This window comes from Carassius auratus, chromosome 9, assembly GCF_003368295.1.
Source record: "Carassius auratus strain Wakin chromosome 9, ASM336829v1, whole genome shotgun sequence".
Lineage (NCBI taxonomy): Eukaryota > Metazoa > Chordata > Actinopteri > Cypriniformes > Cyprinidae > Carassius > Carassius auratus.
The window spans coordinates 19,248,356-19,273,193 of NC_039251.1; the positions used below are offsets into that span (position 1 = coordinate 19,248,356).

At 35.3% G+C, this 24,838-nt stretch overlaps 1 long non-coding RNA gene across 1 annotated transcript; it reads left to right on the forward strand.

The window, feature by feature from the left end:
- Positions 1–2,316: 2,316 nt before the first annotated feature.
- Positions 2,317–6,536, forward strand: LOC113109358 (uncharacterized). Its single transcript, XR_003292942.1, has 3 exons — positions 2,317–2,357; positions 6,359–6,426; positions 6,523–6,536. It is a non-coding gene; the product is annotated as an uncharacterized LOC113109358 (long non-coding RNA).
- Positions 6,537–24,838: the final 18,302 nt, after the last annotated feature.

Below are 24,838 nucleotides of genomic sequence, written 5' to 3' on the forward strand. Positions count from 1 at the left end.
AGCCTGGCACAGCACAACGAAGAGATAAAATTCATGAGAACATCCTCTAGGTTCTTTCATTCACTATGAGGCTTTTCTCCTTCTCAATATCTGTCTGATTTTTCCTTATTTGCATGCATCAACAATTTCCATTTTTTTAACAACCTGTTCTGTAAAAACTAAAATGTATTAGAGAAAAGTTTACTTTTGAGTTCTATCAATAATTGTCTTAATTGTAAAAAAAAAAAAAAAAAAAAAAAACTCTCACTCAGTCAATAAATTCTTCTCAAGACAATCAAAATGTTCTTGTTCAACAAATTATCAGCCAAGAGTTCAAATTATTTCATTATTGTTTACATTTCTCATAACTCTGTGAACTCTCAAGTGAACTTTGAACTTTATTTAATTAGCATATTTTAAAAAAACATTTTTTTCCCCTTTTTTTAAAAAAATACCTTGTAAAACAAAAATATCATGTGCAATATATGTCTTAAACAACATACATGCTTATTTGAAACTATTTCACATTTTGGTGGCAAATATGTACAATCTCATTTTTAAGCGTACATACATATGCCACGCTGAAGGTTAGATTTAGGGATTTACATTCTTTTTCTAAAAATCATATGTTTTTGAACAACACAAGTTGTACAAACTCATACAAATGTGCCATGAATTCACCAAAACATAACATAGTTTTGAGTTTTCTAATGAAATCAGGTTGGTTTTAACACAGAGGTCTAAAGAAGAGCTCTAAACATTACCACACAGCGAATTACTAACAGTAATAAAAAGAAAAAAAGAAAAAAGAAAAGAAACAAGAAAAACAAATAAAGTCAGCAAATAGCAAAACAATACTCCTACAACCATAACCGCATTATTTATTTAAGCTTCAATGAGTTCTGAGAGCTTATAAACCCTTAACAAATCAACAACATTGTTCAAAAAGAAACTGTGTGTTAGCTAGTTTGGACAACATTTGGTGGAGTACTGTCAGTCTAACATGAATTTTCATGTTGAAGTAAATTTACATTTAAATATTGAATTTATAAACCTGTTTTTTTTTTTTTTTTTTTTTTTTTTACAGTGGAACATCCAAAGTTTGTTGCTAGTATCACTATATCAAGGAACAGAGACATTCCGTCATATGTATTGGTTAAATAAGCACAGTACAATTTCATCATAACTTTAAACATTTATCCATCAGTTTCATCTAGAAAAACTTCCCATCACAAAGGACAGATACAGAAGAGCTCCAGGCACATCTCATTGTATGCGCTCAGCAGATGCTATTCCCTCGCTGCAGGGAGACACTCCATTTTACACCTTTCATTACCACACAAAAGACTGTGACAGGTTCCTCCTCACCTCCAGCTGCTGAAAGGAAATCTCCATTATTGCCTTCCAAATTACCCTGCTGCTTCACAGATAAAGGCAAAACATATTTGCCTCTTTGTGCCCAATAAACCTGTCAATCTGCCAAGCTGTGATACTATAGGCCTGACTGCTGTGAGTTATGCCTTTAATACAATACATGTACTCGAAGAGCACGATATATGTTTGTGCCAGACGCATGTGCGCGAAGCCCAGAGACTGTCTGTCTAGCCGTACTGTTTTGATATCGCTTAGTGTAATGCACTCTCAGTTCTGTTATTCACTGGCAGTGCCGTGTGCTGTTCACTGAATAGGCTTGATTAGTGTTTTGTTTTATTTAGTGGGAAATTGAAATTCTACCTGTTATTTCTCTGCTTCTACAGTGTCTGAGGAACAATCATTTCCAGACAATGGGACATGGCAATGGGGAAATTATTTTTACACATAAAAGCACATTGAGTTATTGGAATGCAACTCTTTAAGCATTAGGATACTTGAAGTGATTGGTTTTTGTCAACAGGACTGAATTGTGAGTACCTCAATAGTGTACGGCAACCAGGAGCGATGCTAGTTTTTTTTAGGTGGTATGAGCCTGAGTTACTGAGGACATTTTTTGTTCCTTAAAATGTAGTGCACCTAAAAATTTATATTGTGAAATCTTTGCAGTATTTAAATATAACATATGTGTATAATTATTATATGTGTACACTGTAAAAAATTGCTGTAGTTTCTACAGCAAAATTTTACAGAATTTTACTGTATAAACATTTTACAAGATGCAGCTGTAATTCGCAATGCATTATGGGTCAAATAAGGTTTTACAGTTGTTAACAGTATATTTCCACGTCAACTGTAATTCATTTACAGGAAGCAGGTGTTTCCTACACTAATTTACTGTAGTGTGGCATTATGGGATTGCGCGCGCATCATTCAAATTCAGAAACCCAGCCGACTGGAGCAGCTCGAGAACGATTGAAGATAAGAGGCTTTATTCATAATTCCTGGTAAGTTCACTTAATTATACTTAAGAAATATAACCCTTTATATTTATTTAAGTTAATCTATAAGCGATTTCATTTCACAATAGCCTCCTATCCTGACATTTAGTGGCCTTGGTAACTTCTGTGCAGTAAACTGGGAATTGCTATCATAGCATAGTTACGCCAAATGTTCGATTTTTGGAAGTACAATGTTCTTATTGAGAGCATTTAAAAGTAGTGTTTACCTAATGCGAACGATTGTCATAGTAACTAACGTTACTATCTATCTAAATAACTGACGAACAGCAACATTTGAAATTTCATTCGTTTATATGTGTTCAACTATCCCATATTGACTCGACGCCTTACTATAATAAATGAAAGACATCTTTATATGCCCGACTGGACAAGTTCGTCTGATTAAAAAAAAAAAAAAAAAAAAAAAAAAAGACTGAGGAAGCATCGAAACGCGAGACTGATTCTGATTATATTAACGTTTCATTCAACATCAAAAAAGCTTAACAGCACACATAAACTCACAGAAAACACATGAGGTAAGTTAAATGTTCAACTGTTGAGTTTATTTATAACATATAAGAAGCATCACAAGTGAGCTGTTTTGCTGAGTATCACGATTGCAAATACATAGTTCAATAAACAATTAGTTCACAACTTACTTACTTTTTTAGACACAATATTAACTGTTGTTGTATTTCACCGACGAATATAGTTCCAAACAAAGACCAAAGCAAAACTATTTTGCTCATTCTCAAATCAAAACTCTCCAAACTTGAGCTAAATGATTCATCTTTTTGAACGGATCAATGAATGACTCAGTTGATTCCAAGTATCCCAGAGTGCAGTCTGGACGATGGGGCGGGGCGACACGTTGGGGCGGAGCGACACGTGTCGCCCCGCCCACCTCAGCGGTTATTGGTTTATGATTAAGATGAGCTTATTGGTGTACAGATGAGTGACGATTTTACAGCTTATTGGTATAGAGAATTATGACGCTATTAACAGGATTGGAATGTGGAAGTAGACACTAAGATGAATAAACTTTTAATATAAATTAAAAAGTGAATATAAATGTTGTGTTTTTGCATTTATTGTTGCATTTCCACAACATCCCGTATAAATACAAAGAGATTTGGATTACGATGAACAGAATATAAATAAATGGTCTACTCCCTCAATGGCTGTAGTGTAGACGCTACCTCGGCATTACTCGCTGGTTTGAAAATGACACGGCAATATTATGCGAAGTATGGTTATGTAGATAGTCATGGAGTACCTTGATTTATATATTCAAATAATAAATACATACATATATATATGTGTGTGTGTGTCGTGTGTGTAACAAATTGTCACCAGTCTCTGAACGTCACCAATAATATTCTGAACATTCCCTTGGCCCCTACGAAAATTTACTATGGTTCTGCTACAGTAACTATAGTAAAACTATGGTGTTTTTATAATTACAGCTCACAGTAATTAATATGCCAACAAATATTTTTACTACAATAAATCCATGGTTACTTTTTGCAAGGAAGGAACTATACAGGTTCTAAAGAACTTGCCCAAAAACACTTGTTACTTTCTGTTATTTGTTTTCTGAACTGCACTACTGAAAACCTCATTAATCCTCACAATCCTGTCACAACTAAACTAAGAATCCATTATGAGCAATGCATAGCAAATCATGTTATCATCAAATATGAGAAACCTTAAAGAATGATAGACTGATGTAAATGACTGAAACCTGTTGTCATGCACGTGTTTTCCATAGCTTTTTTATTAAAACATTATACAGTGCAAAGTTTAACTTTAAATTACATCAATTAATAATCATGCCGCAAAAAAAAAAAAAAAAAAAAAACAGTCCTTGGACTGTATAAATCCTGTATAAACAAAAGCCCAGAAGATCACCACGCCGGTCTCTTCCCTGTACCCTGGTGGGTTAAACTTGAAAAGGGCTCTGCACTGCAAGCATTCCCTGATGCTGTACATCCGTCTGAACTCGTTCTGGGAGACAGGAGGACAATTCTTCCAGTTCGCCACAACTTATAGTGTAAAGACAAAATACATGAAAGATAATGATAATAAAAACAGCCTTCTACTACAAAATTCAATTGGAGAATGAGCATTAAACGGGGAAATCTTACTGTCTAGCCAGGCAAACTGTGCCGCTTTCCGAAAAACTTCGGAGCACAACCCTCAACCATCTGCAAACCAGAGAAAGTGTCAAATATGCAGAGTCACCCGCCGACAAAATAACTTCCCTGAGGATTTCCAGGGGAAGCTGTTGAATCAAAAACATACATAGGTTTATTTATACATGTATATAAAAGTTATTAAACATTATATAAACACTGAATACAGACAACCTTGCTTTAAACAAACTCTCATTAAAAACTCTATAGATTGTTGTCACAACTGCATACTCATTCTTTTATAATAACACTAATAAAATGTTAATATATACAGTACTGTGCAGAAGTATTAGTGTTAGTATTTTCACATTGAAAAAAAAACAGTTTTAAGCCAATTATTTATATCTTTTGCTGTTGTGTGTCAGTAGGATATATTAGTTTACATTTCCACACATTCATTTTGCCATTAATTGTAATAATCCAGTGAGATATTTGTATATATTTGTATGCATGATCCACATGAAGATCTTTTACATTGAATATAAATATTTCTGTCTTATATGGTGAACAAAATCCACATTAGATCACAAACAGAAGTTATTTAAAAAACTTGCTGCTGTCTGAAAATGAATTAAGCTGAAATGTTTTTAAATGTCTTTGATGCTGATGTTAACTGATAGTTATATATTAAATAATCCACAGTATTGACCAATATAGTACTTGTACATAATACCAATTTCACATCTGAACAACTATGTAGCTGTAATAACTAAAATACCTCTGCATGTACACACATGTAATTATTAGCTCTTAATGAATGTATGTGCACAAATAACCTGCTTTGCTGGACTCTGCCTGAAGACAGTGTCTTTTGAATGGTGAAGTTCCTCCCCTCAGTGGTTGAGCTCTAAAAGAACAAATGTCAAGAGGTAGGTATATTGCTAGATATAGTACAGAGTAATGTTTCATGTAGCAACATTCAAACAGCTACATACATTTGCGGAGTGAAGCTGTCCAGGAGAACAGAACACCACCACCTCCTGATCATGTTATCCTGAATAATAATAATAATAATAATAATAATAATAATAATAATAATAATAATAATAATATACACACAATAATCATGCATGTCTGTTCAAATAACTTGACAAATGTGATGCCATACCTCTGTAAAATCGAACCTATGAACTAAAGCCATGTACAGAGTGTACTGTTACAATCCACAAAGAACAATAAAATGAGCAATTTATAACAATTATTAACAATAATTATTCAAATTGAACGTACCATGGATAAATAAATGATCGAACATCGCATTTCATATTATAAGATATTTACACAACCACTTTTACTCACCTCAAGCAATCAACGGAATAGCGTTATTACTCTGCTGCTGTAGTTGCCACCGTTCTGTTTGTTTCAACGCAAACTGCCCCCTGCTGGCTCGGAGGAAAGTGTCAAAGGCGGGGAAAACAAATATGGGCGGGGCGACACGTGTCGCTCCGCCTCGAAGTGTCGCCCCGCCCCATCGTCCAGACTGCACTCTGGGGTTACTCGTTGATTCCCTCATTAAGTTATTTACTGCCACCTAATGGCGGATTAGTTTCAGGTTTAATAAGCAGCATTGCATTTTTCCAACATTTATTAATTGTATTTTCAAATTTCATATAATTTTGCACTGTTAATTATTTAATTTGATTGGTGGTACAGTCCTACAATGTAATATTACAATTTATAATTATAAATTATATAATTTATAATAGTTTGTTTATTCTAATATATATGCCTTTTGGGGTGTTAATTTTGGTCTCATTTACAATACATAATGCTTTAAAGAAATCACAAGATTATTTTCTTTATGTCTTTTAGGTGCAAAGAATATCAGATGATGTGGAGAAATGTTCGATGCTTCAAGACTCTGAAGCTGATTTTATTAGGTAATATATTAATTATTTAAATAATTTGATAAACTTGTAATTTAGATTACATACTGCATTGTAGGTTACATTATTGCTTATATTTATTAATTTCAGGTCCACCCAGTGGCTTTTGACTATTTGAGGGTCAGATGGTTGTGAATTCATACCTTAACATTGTGCGTCCCGGGAGCAGGCATCTTTTGCACACATTAATTTTTTCAAAGGTAAGAAGTTTTACTTAAGTAATTTCATTCGCGAAAAACGTTACTTATTCAAAATGAAATGTAGTCATTCATCATTGTTAACTGTTAATGTCGTTCCAAACCCGTAAAAGCTATGTTCATCTTCAGAACACAATTTTAGATATGTCAGATGAGAACCGGGAGGCTTGCGTCTGTCCCACTGACAGCCAAACAATTAACAATGTCTAAGCCCAGAAAAGTATGAAAAGGATTGTCAGAATAGTCCATCTGCCATCAGTGGTTCATCTGTAATTTCACGAAGCTACAAGAATAATTTTTTTATGCAAAGAAAACAAAAAGAACAACTTTATTCAACAAAGACGTTATTTTTTATTATGTCAGCCACACCACACGGATACGCTGTTTTCGTTCAAATCAAAGCATAAATAAACATAGAAAGCGTGTCCATGTGACCCAGCTGACACAGAACAGGCTATGTAGTGTGTGTCCAACAGATACTCTTCAAAAATGGCACTACACTGACGCAGAGGAGGCGAATTGTTGAATAAATCCTTATTTTTGTTTTCTTTGCATACAAAAAGTATTGTCGTCGCTTCATAACGTTACTGTTGAACCACTGATGGACTATTCTGATGATGTCTTTCATACTTTTCTGGGCCTTGACAGTGGTATTTACTGGAGAGTCTATGGGACGGTCACAATCTTCCCAGTTGCATTCAGAATATCTTAAATTGTGTTCCGAAGATGAACGAAGCTTTTACGGGTTTGGAACGACATGGACATAAGTGATTAATGGCAAGATTTTCATTTTGGGGTGGAATAACCTTTTAAGTACTGGTAAATGCTGATTGTATTGTATAAGTGGCATTTTGACATTTATTTTATTGAGCTAGTTTCATTTGATACATAACTTTATCCTGATGCTTTTGCTTGTTTTTATGTGCAGATGTTTTCTTGGAATCACAACACTCACTGGATACAAGACGGACACATAGAGGCAAAACAAGTGGAAAAGTCTCAGAAGAGGGACAACCCTCATGTATGTGCTCATCTCAGAAGTTTGATGGACTTTCAGTATGTATTTATTAAATTGTCTTTTGCAGGAATATTCTTAATTTAATAGAACATAAGCTCAAACAACAGAATTCGTGATTTAATGTTGATTCCAGCATTTTATTTGAATCCTTTTCTTTAAAACATTTTTATTTTTATTTTCAAATGTTTAAAAAAATTATACAAATTCTGTTGATTGACCTTCATTTTTATAGAAAGTTAATGTTCTACTCTGAATATGGCTTTTTTTTAACAGTTATTTGTGATGCTATGCTATTTTTATGATTAGATTTAACTGTTGAAAGACTGAAAATTTTATTTTACCAGTAAAAGCCTTGCAATGTCTTTCTGCCAGTTTTAATAAATACTTATTTGCAACATCATTGACTTGGTTTTCATTCATTTGTAAATGTATTAAGATAGAGCTCATGATAATGCATTTATATCAGTATTTTATAGTTTACTGTTAAAATTATTCTTTAAAGCAGTTTCATTGTTAAATTATTACAACATCATATTGTATTTAGGGGTATTTACATTATTTTATTGGCAACTTTTGTTGCCAGCTAAATACTGTAATTTAATGAAATTACAAAAAAATGCTGTAAAATATATTTACAGGATTTTATTGGCAACTTTTTTGCCAGGTAAATACTGTACTTTAGTGAATTTACAAAATATTGCTGTAAAATAAACTACTTGTAAAATTCAATGTTACTGTAAAAAATACTACAAACTACTGTATTTCACATACAGCAATTAACTGTTATTTGCTTTGCAGTAATATCCTGTAATCCATTTTACAGCAATTAACATCATTTTTACAGGATTTTATTGGCAACTTTTTTGCCAGTAAAATCCTGTAAATTCTACAGTACATTTTTTACAGTGTAGCCTACAATCTTTTACAACGAAAGAAAATGGAGTCCAATTTTGTTCTAGACACCACTGACTTTTTACCTGTCATAACTAATTAAGTTAAAAATATTTAACTATTTACGAGTACTGTAAACGTATATCAGCGTTCACAAAAATAATTTTGTAAATATTAAATTACAAATATTTCGACCATTAAACCATTAAAATTTTAAAAATGACATTAGCTCAGTCAGCACTAACAGCTTTCCCCTCATATCAAACAAATCTGATTTTCTGTTAAGTTACTAACTTTCAGTTATATTTTGAGTGAAATGAACCATTTTCATTTAGTAGATTTCACTGTTAGGTTTTTCATTGTACATAAAAACAGATTTGGAAAAACACAAGGGAGAGTAAATGAAAAAAAAAAAAAAAAACTGTCCCTTTACGATATTTGCAAAGGAAAGGCTGGGATGACACCATGTATATAGGTCTGTCTATGAAGGCAACCTTTCTGTCTCATTCATACACACACAAAACAAACAACGTTGTGTGAAGGACACAATTGTGACTGCTACCAGCAGGAGATGAGGTGATTTATGAGGTCTTGTCATAACAGCGGTGCTGACACTGTCATGGGGCCCAGAGAAACACCGGGAGGTAGAGGGTGTGCTTGTGTTTTGTGCTCAACTAGTTTATTTGAATGTACCTCAAATATCACAAAAGCATTCAGCATTCAGCCTCTAAAAAAATTTACACTGTAATAAAGTTGGGGTCAGTAAGACATTTTTATAATTTTAAAGAAGTTAAATTTGAGGTTAACTTAAACTATTTGATCAAAGATACAGTAAAAATTGAAATATTGTGAAATTACAATTTAAAATAACCGTTTTCTATTTGAATATGTTATTTATTCCTGTGATGATGTGATATATGTATACATAGATGCCATTGCTGCTTAATGTTTTGTAGAATCCATGATACATTTTTTAAAGAAGATTAGACAGTTCCAAATAACAGTATTTCTTTGAAATAGAAAAAATAATAACACTTGTATAGGGACCAACTCTCACTATTAAGGTAGAGTGGTAGAAAATGCCCCCTACAATTTTTTCCAAAATTACTGAGCTCTGCAAATGGTGCGCAGGAAAAACATTGTAGGCTAAATCGTGTGCATGATTTACTGTTTCGTTCCCTCGATTTATAAATTGTGCGCACAGTTTACTAATTTGTTTCCTCAATTTGCTAAATCATGCACACAATTTATAAATCGAGAGAACAAATTAGTAAAAACTCTGCCATAACTAGTTGCTTATTAGCATGCCTATAAATAACATATTTGCTGTTGGTACTTATAAATCAAATATTCTGCTTGAACATATTGTACATCCCTAACCAATACCTAAACTTTACAACTACCTTACTAACTATTAATAAGCAACAACTTAGTTTTTATTAAGGCAAAAGTTGTATTTAATATTTATTCAGCCAAAGAGGCATTAAATATGTAGTTAATATAGATGTAGTTAATATTCATTCAGCCAAAGCGGCATTAAATATGTAGTTAATATAGATTAATATATATGCATAAAGTAGTTAAAAAGTGACAGTAAAACATTTATGTCTATATTAAAACAAAACAACAACAAATATTTAACATTACATTTTTTTGTTTGTTTGTTTGTTTTGTTTTTTTGGTCACACTATTTAAGGTCCAATTCTTGCCATTAACAATCCATTCATTTCTTTCAAAAGCAACTACATATAGTTCTAGCTTCCCAGCCATGTATCTGTTTTGTTATTTGCTATTATCTGTGCTCATGGTAGAAATTTGTAGTTTTACAACATAATCCCTAAATAGAAAGAATGGTATGTAAAGGTTTAGATATTTTTGGTGGAAAGGTCAGACATTGGTAAAGAATGCAGCAAGTCATGCTTGAAACCAGAAGGTATGACAGTCAAACAATAATCCCATGGCTGACAAGCCATCTGTAATGTAACATATACATGTAGGACCAGAGCAACTGGCATTTGGCATTGACAGTATGGGGCATTTCAGACCAATTATGCCACATACAGATGGATTGCCATCCGACGCCTCATTCAAACAATGTGTCTAAACGTGTTACCATAAATATATAATACATATTTGTGAATTTGTGAAAAGGTAACAAAGGAAACAAAGAGCAGAAAACAAATGAACAGATGGCTCTGTTTTTTTTATAGCTACTACTAAACAGCACCTTAAAATCATAAGATAATGACAACAATTACTATAATACTTAGACAAGGCAATAGTGTATCTGCATTGTGACAGAAAAGCTGTATTGACTTTTCCCCAGACCTCTAATATGCATCTACAGAACTGGCTAATAACCTGCTTAAATCATTCATTTATGCCCCAGGGGCGGCCCACCCTTCAGTAGATGCTAATCGTTTAACATCACCACAGATCACAGTGTGCTGAGTGTGTCTTGCTCCTGTAAGAGGGCAATTCATCTAATCAATCCTGTCTAAAACCAGGGGTCTTAAGATAGGTGGAGGGTGGACAGCATTTTCCAAAGCACTTGTGAAAGTTTAAATCCTCCTAAAGTCTGATTTCTCATCAGATGATCTTCAAATGGTTCAGATTGAAATTAGATACAACATTTAATTCTGTACACCACTGTACGGATTCTAGATGCAGATTCTAGAAGTCTCTAGGTACTCAAAAGCCATCATATTTCAGCACATGCAGATTCTTCAGCTGTTTCTCACAGTACTGGCTGGGAATTATGAATAATTTGGCCTGGTTTGATTATCAAAGTTGTTTCCCACATCACCTTGACCTGATTCTTGAACACATTTACATTTGCATTACACAATATAAGCACCAAAGCTGTTTATAGATTTTATTTAACCTATAGCTGTTTATAGGTTCTGACACTCCATATGCTTGATTATGTGTAAAGTAGCATTATAATAACTAAACATTTGTGGCATTACACTTTGTTCAGGTGTAACCATAGAAACAGCACATAATTGTATCCAGATTTATTTGGACTGAAGAGTTTGAAATAAACGCCTGTTTTTCTCTAAAACATTTTAGATATTTGTGCTGCCAGTGACTGCATGAATTATTCATTCAGATAAATATGACAGGAGATGCTTTAAGAAACAGAAACAAAACTGTACAAAAGTCATCTTGGCTTATGGTTTAATTGGACTGAAAAGAGCTAATGCAACACAATTCTTAAACTTAATTTAATTGTGCGCAGTTAAGTTCAGTTTGTCAAATAGATGTTTACTTAATCAGTTTGTGCTGTGAATACACAAATCATACTTGTTCATAACTGAAACTGGGTAAGGGATTTGTAGCTCCCAGCATGCTTTGCATGGAGCTGGATGGGAAGAGTAAATGTTAAAATTAATTGTTATTTTATTTATTTATTTATATTATTTTATTTATTTTTAATAAAAAGATAAACATTGTAGTTTTTATTGTTCTGTGGGATGTAAAAGTCGAAAACTATCATTGCTGTCTCCCACATCATCTTGACCTGATTCCTGTTGTTATTGTTATTTTTCCATTAATTTGGAATTTTAAAGAGCTTCTGTACTATTGGCATTTTGGCGTTTCCATTATGTTACCAAATAATGGTTAGTTAATTTAGGTTTCTGGTACATAACTTCTTTGACTTGAGTTCATGTTGAGAAAACATATTTTTTATAACAAGTAAACATTGTGCAGTTGAACTGTGTTCAGCTTAGGACACTTTTTCCACCCTAATTTGTCTGAACAAATGTGTCTCCAAGGAACCGTTAGGGTTATCAGAGCCTTTAGTTAATATTTGTAACAACTTCCACCACATGAGCAAGCTTCAAACATAAAATATCAAAACTACTCACAGTTCTACTCCCTAAACTCCAAAGCTATTCTGCCTTTGATTTCACTGATATTTAAATCGTTAATATTTTAATAAAAAATTCAAAAACCAAAAGTAACTTTATAGCACACAATACCAGTCATCCAACAACTAGTCCAAACGAGACAAGCATGTTCATTTCAGTGTTGACTGCCCCATGCGTTACCCGATGCAAATCCTTAGTTTTTAACTGTCATGATAAGGATTTTTGTCTTGGTTCTCTCTGGACTCCAATTCCCATAAACCCCTGCCTAGGAATTCATTATTGCACCACACCTGTTTCCTATCAGGGACACTATAAAGGTAGCACACACACATTGCTGATTATTGTTTAGCCTGTATCCCGTTCCAAGTCTCTGTGTTTCCTTGCCTTGCTTTCTTGTTTTTTGACCACAGAATGTTTTTTAGATTACTCTTTTGTCTCTTCCTGAATTGTACCAGTTTGCTGGAGTGTAAACGTGCCTGTTTTTACCAATCTTGTGAATAAAAGCTGCATTTGGATCCTCAACTCTGTTGTCATGCCTCCCACTTTACAGAATAATCAGCCACACCCAGATCCAGAAGCTTTATGAGTGCATCCAGAACCACAAAGATGAATCCAGCAGCACAAATTATGTGTCTCCGTCAAGGAGATCAGCCCATCAAGGACTATGTAATGGACTATGCTGAGCTGGTCCGTTTGACCAACATGGACAAGGTATGCCTCATGATCTTTTTTTGATGAGGGCTGTCTGAGTCACTTAGTTTGAAAATGCCATTGGACAGCCAGCCTCCAGCTACACCAAGCTTGGAGGATCCCAGATCTTTGTCTCCGGCCTTCGAGTCCTGAACTACACTTCAGTCCATCGACCCTTTGGTGTCGCCTTGGCTCAATGCTCCCTCATCTCCATTGTGGCCTGCCAGTCTACTGGCTCCGCCATGCTTCCTCATTCCTCCGGCTCCATCTTGGTCATTCTTCAACCTGCCCTCATCTCAGGACTACACTCCTCTGGCTTCGCTTCATCCCTCCATCCCTCTGGCTCCTTTGGGCTCCTCTCTCTCTCTGGCTCCTCCTTGGTCCTTGGTCGCTCTGGCTCCACCATAGCCTTCTGGAACCCCATCTTTGCCTCTGTCGCTAGAGTCACCCTGGCTATTCTGTTCTCCATCTTAACCTTGGGCCGCTCGTCCACCGGCTCTGTTTCTGTCAGTCAGACCCTTGAGACCTCCTGTTTCACTCCCCTAGTGGTTCCTCCCTCCATCAACTCCACCGTGGACTGTGAATTTTTCTCATAATTCAGTTTGGAGTGTCTAGAATCCACTCTTAGTGGAGGGGGCTATGTCATTATAAGGGGTTTTGTCTTGGTTCTCTCCAGACTCCATTTCCCATAAACCCATGCCTAGGAACTCATTATTGCACCACACCTGTTTCCTATCAGGGACACTATAAAGGTTCCACACATGCACACACACATCGCTGATTATTGTTTAGCCTGTATTATGTTCCTTCTCTCCATGATGCCTTGCCTTCTTGTTTTTTGACCTTGGACTGTTCATCGGATAACTCTTTTGTTTGCCCTGCATTGTACCTGTTTGCTGGTGTTTGACCCTGCCTGTTTTGACCACTCTTGTGAATAAAAGCTGCATTTGGATCCTCACCTCCCACATTACATTAACCTTCTAACTGACTTTTACTAGTAGTATTGTGTTAACCTGACATGAATAAAAGTTAAAACTGTGTACATTCAGTCATATGAAAAGCTATTTGCACCTTAGAAATTAGAAGAAAAAAAAACTATGATTGAAGACTGCATCATTTGTAATGATAATTAATTATTCATCATAACATCATGTCAAGGCATTTAATTAGCTCCTCACACCAAAGTTCACTCCACAGCTGGCACTGTAGAAGCGGGTGAGGGAAAAAATAAAATACATGTTCTCAGTCAAGGCTATTCATAAAACCCCAGATGCAAATTAAAAATAATGGCATAATAAGAACCCTACGGCCAGTTGTTCTCAGTGACGTGAAAAGGTAACATACACAGAAAAGTGTTCAACCGCTGCAGGGACAATTAAATCCTGCATCCTTTTCATCTGAAGCACTCCAAACTGACCCCCCCCCCCCAACCCCAGTTCACTCTTAATCAAGGAACTGATTACACTTGATTCCCTCAGAACCTGTGGCTTGGAAAGACAAGCAGCCACCACTGCAGCGTTTCTTCTGTAGTACTTCTGACCATGATTCAAATTGCAATTATCCTGGTGTAGTGTGAAGTCTCAGGAATGTCTGTAGCCCTCGGTTTAAATGAACAGATTGCTTGGCTCAACAAAGAGTTATATTATGCTTCAGAAAAAAAAAAAAATCCTGCTCCCACTGTTTAAAGACTTTTTTTTTTAATTCAAAGAATATGACGTTTGTATACATTGATATACAGACTCAGTTTTAAATCCCACTAAGCTGCCTAGCTAGACCTCAGAAACATTTCAAATGCAAAGACTGTTCCAAAAGTAGCCGGAAATATTATGCTGCTTTATAAGAGACGTAATTATGGCTAAAAATCTAAAGCAACATTTTATATATAATCTCCAGGCGTAACTTGATCTCATGAGAAAAGGAAGTTATGGAAAATACTGTGCGTACAATTTTATTTGCCGTAGCACAAAAGCAGATCATAAAAAATGATGTGAGATTGTACAAATCCATATGAATATGCCACCAAATTCAGTGACAATCTTAATGAAACTGTTCGCCCAAATCAAAAGAAAACTACTCAACAGTTTATGTGGCATTTTGTCACCAAAGCATCAAGGAAATAATATGTTGATTACAAACAATATTTTATTAAATACTGGAAAATACCAAAAAAAGTTTACAAGGTAGTTGACAATGTACTGTAGAACAGATTCAGACCAATTGAGTTCAATTCAATATGGTCCATTAAAAAAATAACATTGTTCTGCTGTAATTCAAAACCCATCACCTTATTTTTCATCCACATGGCTTAATACTAACTCAAATCCTTTGTTATATTTACAAACCAAAATTATAAACCACTGTAAACCTAAATCGATTGCAACAATTTAAATTATGAAAAATCAGTATAATTGTTCTGAGGTAAAAAAAAAAAAAAAAAAAGAAACAGAGAAAAATAATTATATCATAACAGTTTGTTTTCTCATGCTGATTTATTATTCTGTTAGCTTTGTGTGTTTTGTGTTCTGAAGCACTTTTATTGCATTAATGAATCAAGCTTATTCTACCACCCAAAGGAATTAAACTGCCAGACATGGCCAGGTAGGCAGACAGAAGGCCATTTCACGGCTGATAAAGGGGCTAACGGTGGTATAACGGATCAATAAACACACGCCAGATTTACACACGTCCAGACAGTCGATGAACAGACAGCAGGAACACACACACGAGCCAATGCCACACCAGTCATGACCTCATTTCCTGCTCTGGTACCAGAGGTGAAAGTAAAACAGTGTAAGAGGCAGATAGATTTTAAACCAAGGCTCATTGCTTATGTATTGCAAGACTGGTGTTAAGATGAGACATGCACAGAATAACTGTAGATAAAGAAACAGCCATAGGGAGGTTTACACTCTGTGTGCTAAAGCATAGAAGCAATAGAAATGTCTACTTTTTATTTGTCTTACAGATATTCCCACTTTGGACCCAATGTGAGTTTGTGGGATCTAAGATATTGGATGTTTGACTGATCTGAAATTAGGTTAAAACAACAAAATAACTTTTTTCCTTGAATTGGAAATGCATTGCTGGAAAGTGAATTTCATCTGATTTTGGGCATAGATATTACTAGTGGGGTGACCTAACTGTTGGGAAGAGCAGATGAAGATAAGCTACATGATTATTTCAAAGCACTATGTACATTAAAAGAATAGTTCACCCAAAAAATGACAAATTGCTGAAAATGTAATCACCCTGAGGCCAGGGCCGGATTAACGTACAGGCCTACCGGGCAAGTGCCCAGGGCACTAGACCAGAGGGGGCCCAGTCAAAATACAGTTCCCTCCAGACTTCCACGTCATAGCCTGGCCCTGCCTGAGGCCATCAAAAATAGACAAGTTTGTTTCTTCATCAAAATAAATTTTAAATTAAATCACTTGCTCTCCACTGGGTTGTCTGCAGTGAATGGGAGCCATCAAAAATCATTGCAGACAACAGCCAACATCTGATGAAAAAAACAAAAAAAACAACACAATAATCCACCCAACTCCATCATTTAATGTTGTGTGCGCGTGACTGATATATTTGGTCTTTTCCACTAGAGAAAGCAATATTATGGATAGAGGACTCATATTTACATATAGTCAAAATAACTGGTTTGATTCTTTTTATTATAAACACAGCTTTTTACTTTACAAGACATTGATTGAGGGACTTGAGTAATATGGATTACTTATGTATTATTGTGATTTTTTGATCATGTGTTCATTCTGATGGCACCCATTCATTGCAGAGGATATGCTGACGTGAAGTGATGTAATGCAACATTTTTCCTAATCTGTTCCAATGAAAAAATAAAGTATTATACATTTGAGCTGAAGGTGAGTTATTTTTTTTTTGCATATTTAATTTTTGTGTGAACTATTCCTTTAAAATGTGCTTCTATTTAAAGGGTTCTGTAAATAGTAACCAAGCACTTTAATATATCTTACAGAGTTTAAGAAGTTTATTTTGAAAAGCATTATAAAAGATCATAAGAGATTACCACAGTGGTTGCAATTAAGATGAACGTTAAATATAACATATTTAGCTACACTGTTTGATATTATATAGAGCAACTAAAAAGAGCAATAAAGTGAATTACATCCTAAAATATTGTGCTGAAAAAGCCTGTATGAATTATAAAACAGTATCGCACAAACAGAACCTGTGTGAAAATGTGTGAGGCAAGGCAGTGGAACGCAAAATAACACAAGGCCTAGAGAGATGCACTTTAAAGAGTTACAGGGATACTCCACCCCATAATGGAAAAAATTTCATTAATCACTTACCGCCATGTTGTTCCAAACCGTAAAAGCTTTGGTCTTCTGTGTCATCCGCACTGCACAAATGTGATGTTTTCATTCAGATCAAAACGTAACTACACATAGAAAATGTATCCTTCTGTCGTGGCTGACACAGAATAGTGTACGCAGTTTGCTTTCAGCTGTGTTCTCCAAAATGTAACGTATCAGTTACATATTATCATTACTTACTTATAAGGCCCTAAATGGTTTAGCTCCTACGTATTTAACTAGCCTTATACCACATTACAATCCATCACGCTTCGTTAGGTCTCGAAATGCTGGACTTTTGGTAGTTCCTAGGATAGCAAAGTCCACTAAAGGAGGTAGAGCTTTTTCACATTTGGCTCCCAAAGTCCGGAATAGCCTTCCTGATAATGTTCGGGGTTCAGACACACTCTCTCTCTTTAAATCTAGATTAAAAACGCATCTTTTTCCACACCAAGCTTTCGAATAATGCATCTCTTAAATTGTGACTGCAGTTGTATCTGATCAAATGCACATTCTTATTCTTTAGCTTGGGTTAAACAAATTAATTTTACTTTGTTGGAACAGCAGCTATGCTAATGATGTCTCTATTTGTTTCTCTGTTTTGCCACGGGATTTACATAAAGCTCCAGTCTGGAGCTTTATCAAAAGATGATGCTGACCCCTCAGAGGACCTCAGATGATGCTAACCCTGAATCAACAAACAGAACTAACAAATACTGCTACAAGTGTGATTGCATCATATAATAATTGCTGTTAATAATGTTCATCGTCTGGCTGACTACGTCTTGTATTATTTTTTCGGAAAAAGTCCTGTCATATGCACACAAACTGACAGTCACCACTTATAAGCTACTACTAAATATTGTATAAACATAATTTTCTGTAAAGTTGCTTTGTAATGTTTTGTATCGTAAAAAGCGCTATACAAATAAACTTGAATTGACAATTGAATGGAAAATGGTGTACATTTTTGGGGTGGAGTATCCCTTTAACTTGAAGTGCAACGGTCAAACACAAACTTCAAGTTAGAACTGTGCAGTGGCAACTTGGATTATGTAACCACAATTTCTGAGACAAGTTGCTTAATAAATAAATGAATACTGAGTAAATTATATATTAATTATATATACTCAATATATTCATTGCCTTGAAAATTGTTTCAGAAAAAGCTGCAACACACAGTAGTGAGGGGTTCGTTACAAAATAGTCAGTTTGGAGAAAGATTTAATGACTTATTCATAAAGACAATACATTTGTTCCATTCCTGAATGAATCACTTTAATAAATTAGTCAATGATTCACACAAAAAGGCAGTTACTTGTCGCCACCTACTGGTGTAATTATGTAATTTGCACAGCAAGTCACTGAAAAATCTGTTTGCAAAATGAAAAAAAAAAAACATATGGCTGGAATGATGCAAACATTATAATCTCTTCAGATTAATCTGCATAATGTAAAACATCTCAAACATTCACAATCTGCACCGAAAATAAACAATATTGTAAAACTAAAACTAATGCCAAAAAGAACCAGAACTAGATGCTATAAAAATATCTGTATGTATTCAGAGAAGCGGCGTTGTCTGTTGTCTGTTTTGGAACTGCATCCAGCTCAGTTTCTCTATGAGGCTTTAAAGCTTGCAATGGCTCTTTGATCCCTGCTTATCTGCTCTTCTCTCTCAAACACATGCGTGTGGCCCACACACCCTTGGGGCTCATGGGAAAACAACTGAGAGTGTGTGCTTTTGAGTGTGTGAGAGCACACATGAGACAGCGACTCTTCTTGGCATCTGGCAAGCTCGTGATGTGCTGTTTCTCTTCTTGGGGAAACTGAGGAAGGAGTCTGGCTAGTTCCTGATTCCTCCCCTGGAAATATTGGAGCAGAAGCTGACAGCAGCGACTGCTGTGATGAATAGCCTTTTAAAACGATGAAGTACCTCGCCGTCGTTGTTTTTTCCTCCGACCTATGCCTGATGGATTGGCTCTTGGCTTGCAAGCGTCAACAACATTAGCTTCAGACCCTCAACATTGCCATAGCTTGTAAAGAAAATTGCATTCACAAAGCTGCTATACCACTCCAGAGTCATAGTGAAGAATATTTTCAGCCATTACAATGATACCATTTCAAAACTATTTATGTCTTGCACATTATATTCCATATCAATGGCCATCTAATACAGAATTTGATTTTACCAGACTAATGGGTATCCTTTAACGTTAGTTTCATTTAAGGATCAACATATTCAGAATAAGCAGGGAATAATTAATATCCTTATATTATAGCCTCCATATCCTTTGAAGAAACTTTGTTTCCGTGATATGTTTTCACTCTAAAACTAAAGGGAAAAGGACTAATTTGCATGTGACTTTGTTTTATGGTCTTAAAAAAAGTTTTGATCTAAGATTGTTCTCAATAGACTGTATGTGCCTCCTAGCAAAGCATTTAACAAGTAGCACAGTTCCTGTAGTTAGCAAACATTAAATTGTTTTCAATAAAATGATAAAAATATATATTTTATTTTCAGTTTAACTTAAGCTATAGGCACATTTTTCTTAAAGAGGTCATTGGATGCCCATTTTACACAAGCTGATATCAGAATGAGCTTATAGAATCAGAATCTGAATGAGCTTTATTACCAGGTATGTTTACATATACAAGGAATTTGTTTTCATGACTGGAGCTTCCACAGTGCAACAGAATGACAGCGACAGAACAAAAACACAGTTAATAAAAGAATAAAAATAGAACAAGTAAGTAAGGAATAATAATATACAAATTGACAATTGTATGTACAGGTATATTACAATAGACAGTTTTGTATGTATAGGTATATTATGTGCAAATTTGAAGTGTAGACTAAGTATGTGTGTTAGATAAATAAGCGTATGAGTGTATAAATAGTGTTGTGTGTTCCACAGTTATTATCAAGTGTTCATGAGATGGATTGCTTGGGGGAAGAAACTGTTCCTGTGTCTGGTAGTTCTGGTGCTCAGAGCTCTGTAGCGTCGACCAGATGGCAACAGTTCAAAGAGGGATTGTGCTGAATTTCTCAATGGTAGTGTAAAACAGGAAGTCGTGGCCTAGTGGTTAGAGAGTTTGACTCCTAACCCTAGTGTTGTGGGTTCGAATCATGGGCCGGCCGACTTAGGTGCCCTTGAGCAAGGCATCAAACCCCCAACTGCTCCCCAGGCACCGCAGCATAAATGGCTGCCCACTGCTCCGGGTGTGTGTTCACAGTGTGTGTGTGTGTTCACTGCTCTGTGTGCGTGCACTTTGGATGGGTTAAATGCAGAGCACAAATTCTGAGTATGGGTCACCATACTTGGCTGAATGTCACGTCACTGTTCCATGTTCCTTTAAATGCTAATGAGCACTGCTCACCCTGCCCCTCTCATGTGGGATTGTTTACATGATATTGTTTACTTTAGCTACAGAACTTGCTAACTAGCACATTATTAGGAAAGGCAATTTGCCAAGATACATAAAAGAACCTTATTCTCAATTCTTTTGTAGGTAAAGCTGGATCGCGAATGCGAGCATAAATGCATTTAGGTAGATCAGGGACACATTCCCTTTGAAAACAAAGGTAATGCACTGCATCTTCAGTGGCTCAGATGTTGGGAGTAAATGACAACTGCTATGTTCATTATCAAATCCAACAACAGAACACCTCAATCGCTTAGGAGACATACTTGTCTACATATAATCCAGAATCTAAACAATGGCAGCTCACTTAGGGCATTTCTGAGGTCGTGGGAAGGCCTGGGTCTGTGTGACATCACACTGACAGGCATCTGAGAATGGGAATAATAAAGGGCAAATTATTTAATGAGATCTTTATATTATATAATTACAGGGTTGTTGAGTACACAAACTGCCAACACACATTTCAGTTCAAACAACTTGTAAAAGTGAATATCACATCCGATGACCCCTTTAAGTAAAATATATAATATAATATAATATAATATAATATAATATAATATAATATAATATAATATAATATAATATAATATAATATAATATAATATAATAATTCACCTATAATAACAGTAACTTGTCATCACCTCTTGGTGTAGAAAAGTAGAAAGAGCAACTGTGTAGCATATATAAATATATAATCTTACATAATCATATTAAATCTCTTCTTTTGTCTTTTGTACCACATTTCAGTATCCTTACTGACTATTTTTTAAAACACTGTAATTTTTATTTTCTATGAGTATCTATCTTGTAAAAGAGATGTAATTCTCTGTGGCACCAACCAGGGAATATAAAGTTTTAATAACAATAAACTGCTCTGTGCTGATCTATTCTCATTACTTCTGTCAGGAAATAAAACACATTTCACATTTAGGTTCATGTTCTCCGAGAGATACAGTATGGAACTAACTGAAGTGACTCATGAAATATCTGCATGCTATTTGAAACCACACTGTAAACTATAATGTGCAAATTAGAATTCAGCACTGATGACAGCTATTATAAGAGAAGACATTGTCTTTCCTCTCTGCTGACTCTGACACTATGTACCAGGCAGTGGAAATGACCGCTCATCATTCCTCACTGTATGAAAAGAAATACAAACATGCTAGGTTTCAAGGGACCCACTTTATATTAAGTGGCCTTAACTACTATGTACTTACATTTTAATTAATAATTTAGTACAATGTACTTATTGTGTACATACATGTTTTTACATTGTACTTATATTTTTAAAAAATGACATGTAATTACATCTGTATGTAATTTCTGTAATTACATTTATAATTACACTGTTGACCCATACTTTACACCTTAACCCACCCTTAAACTTACCCATACCTCCAACCCTCTCCCTAACCTTACCCCTATCCCACCTCAATAACAGCAAATGTGTTTTACAATACAATATGAACACAATAAGTACATTGTACTTATTTTTTTATGTAAGTACACAGTAGTTAAGGCCACCTAATATAAAGTGGGACCTTTAAATCTTTTTTTTAAAACTGTTTTTCCGGGTGTCTACTCTCCTGTTCAGTTGTCCTTTTATTTATGAGAAGTGCCACAATGCAGCTTGCATGCATGGTACGGTGTGTATGTAGATGAGCTCTAATTTATTGTCTGTGAGGCCTCTTAAAATTGATGTAATTAGAAGCAAATGCCTAGACATGTTATACATTTCTTTACGCTTGAGATAGTAGAATATAATACGCATTCATGAACAGCTCATAATGAGTTCACATAACAACATATAATCTAAATGCTCACAAAGAATTATAATTATACATTTTCATACAACACAAGTCCACAATTTGCATGACACAAAACTAGATTGAAGATTTGTGAAATGATTTCTGTTTATATGACATTATACAAAGATGTCACCTGTTACCTGAAGGGACATGAGGATGACAAATGAGATAATTTTGCATCTTTTCGCACAGTCCCACAGACTGTTTAACCTTTAAAGATGTTCAATTTAATTCAATTCAAGTTTATTTGTATATCACATTTCATGAGGCACACCGTTGCAAAGCAGCTTTACAGAAAATTTAAGATTCTACATAATATGTAGTGATAGCTTTACAGTGGAGACTACTATATGTCAACTTGATGTCCATTATTGCCACATTTGGTAGCTTTCTATGTTGTCAGAGGGTTGGCATCATCTGTGGTCTTCTGGGGGTTGGCATAATCTCTTCTCAGGTTTTTGGTCGTCTCAGGTCTTTGTAAGGGGTGGATCAGGAATGAAGTGTGTGTAATTCATAGTTTCCATGGGATGCCAATCCAGAGAAGGTAATAGAGAAACATGGGTTTAGCTGCTGCTTCGACTAAGCAAAATATTATGTGTTCAACCCAAGCAAAATAAATATAATGTGCATTTGATCAAATGTAACTGAAGTACAGGGGTATGAGATACATTATGTGAATGTTTGGGTAAAGAGATGTGTTTTTAATCTTAATTTAAACAGAGAGATTATGTCTGAACCCCGAACGTTATAAGGAAGATTATTCCAGAGTTTGTGAGCCAAATAGGAAAAAGTGCTATTCCCTTTAGTGGAAGTTGCTAACAAAAGTCCAGAGTTTTATGACCTTAGGGAGAAGGATGGAGTGTAGTGTGATAAAAGACTAGTTAGGTACGCAGGATCTAAACCCTTTAGGGCCTTAAGATGTCAACATAGAAATCTTATATACTGATCTGAAATACTAATGGATCACAGGATGTAATTCTTGCAATCACAGTGTATTAAAGCAATCACCCGCATATTAAAATTTGCTGAAAATTTACTCACCCTCGGGCCATCCAAGATGTAGATGAGTTTGTTACTTCACTAGAACAGATTTGGATAAATTTAACATTACATAATTTGCTCACAAATAGATCCTCTGTGGTGAATGGGTGCCGTCAGAATGAGAGTTCAGACAGCAGATAAAAACATTACAATTTTCCACAAGTAATCCACACGTGTTTGGATGTGATGTTTTTATCAGATGATGTAACTCTTGTTCTGATGGCACCCATTCACCACAGAGGATCCGTTGGAGAGCAAGCGATACAATGCTTAATTCATCCATCTGTTCTGATGAAGAAACAAACTACATGTTAGTTAAGTACAATTTTAGAATTAGAATTTAAATTTGTTTTTTACAAAAAAAAAAAAAAATTCTGATAAATACTACTGGAAGCTGTGTTAAGCTCAAGCTATCTGAGCACTGCTGATGCTTGATATGTACTTTCCATATGAATTCCAGATTTGTGCCCAAGGCTGGGCATTCACTGAGGACAGATGGTGGGTAGGCAGAACATGGTGTTTTAAAGCAGCTCAGGGTCAGTCCAGCTTGCATCGCAGTCCCATTTGGCCTAATGGGCATCGGCATATGAAGTTGAATCCCAACACAGGGAGTGGGCAATTACTGTAGAGTGACAGAGCAATATGATCACATAATCAGTGCTTAGATAACAGCAGTCTATTTTTTTTCTGACTACTACTTTTGTTAATATCTCCTATATTTTAATACAGCACTGTACCTGTATTCTTTTGCTACATATTTTATTTATGTGAGTGAGTGAGTGAGTGAGTGAGTGAGTGAGTGAGTGGGTGAGTGAGTGAGTGAGTGAGTGAGTGAGTGAGTGGGTGAGTGAGTGAGAGAGAGAGTGTGTGTGTGTGTCCAGCAGCTGTCAGTGTTACTGTCCCCAGGCCGGACAGAGTCTCAGGTGTTTTTAAATAAGAAGTCTATTTCATAGAATCTCCTGAACAGTTTGAAGCATGGCAGCCTGTGTTGTGTCTGCTGAAGACGTGATTTGGGCACATTATTTTCTTTTACTGTCTTTTATGCAGAGATTTAAAAAGGCATAAAGGAACAATGAATATGAGACCACAAATGAGTTACAAGCTTCAGTCACACCAGAGAAGCAGCAAA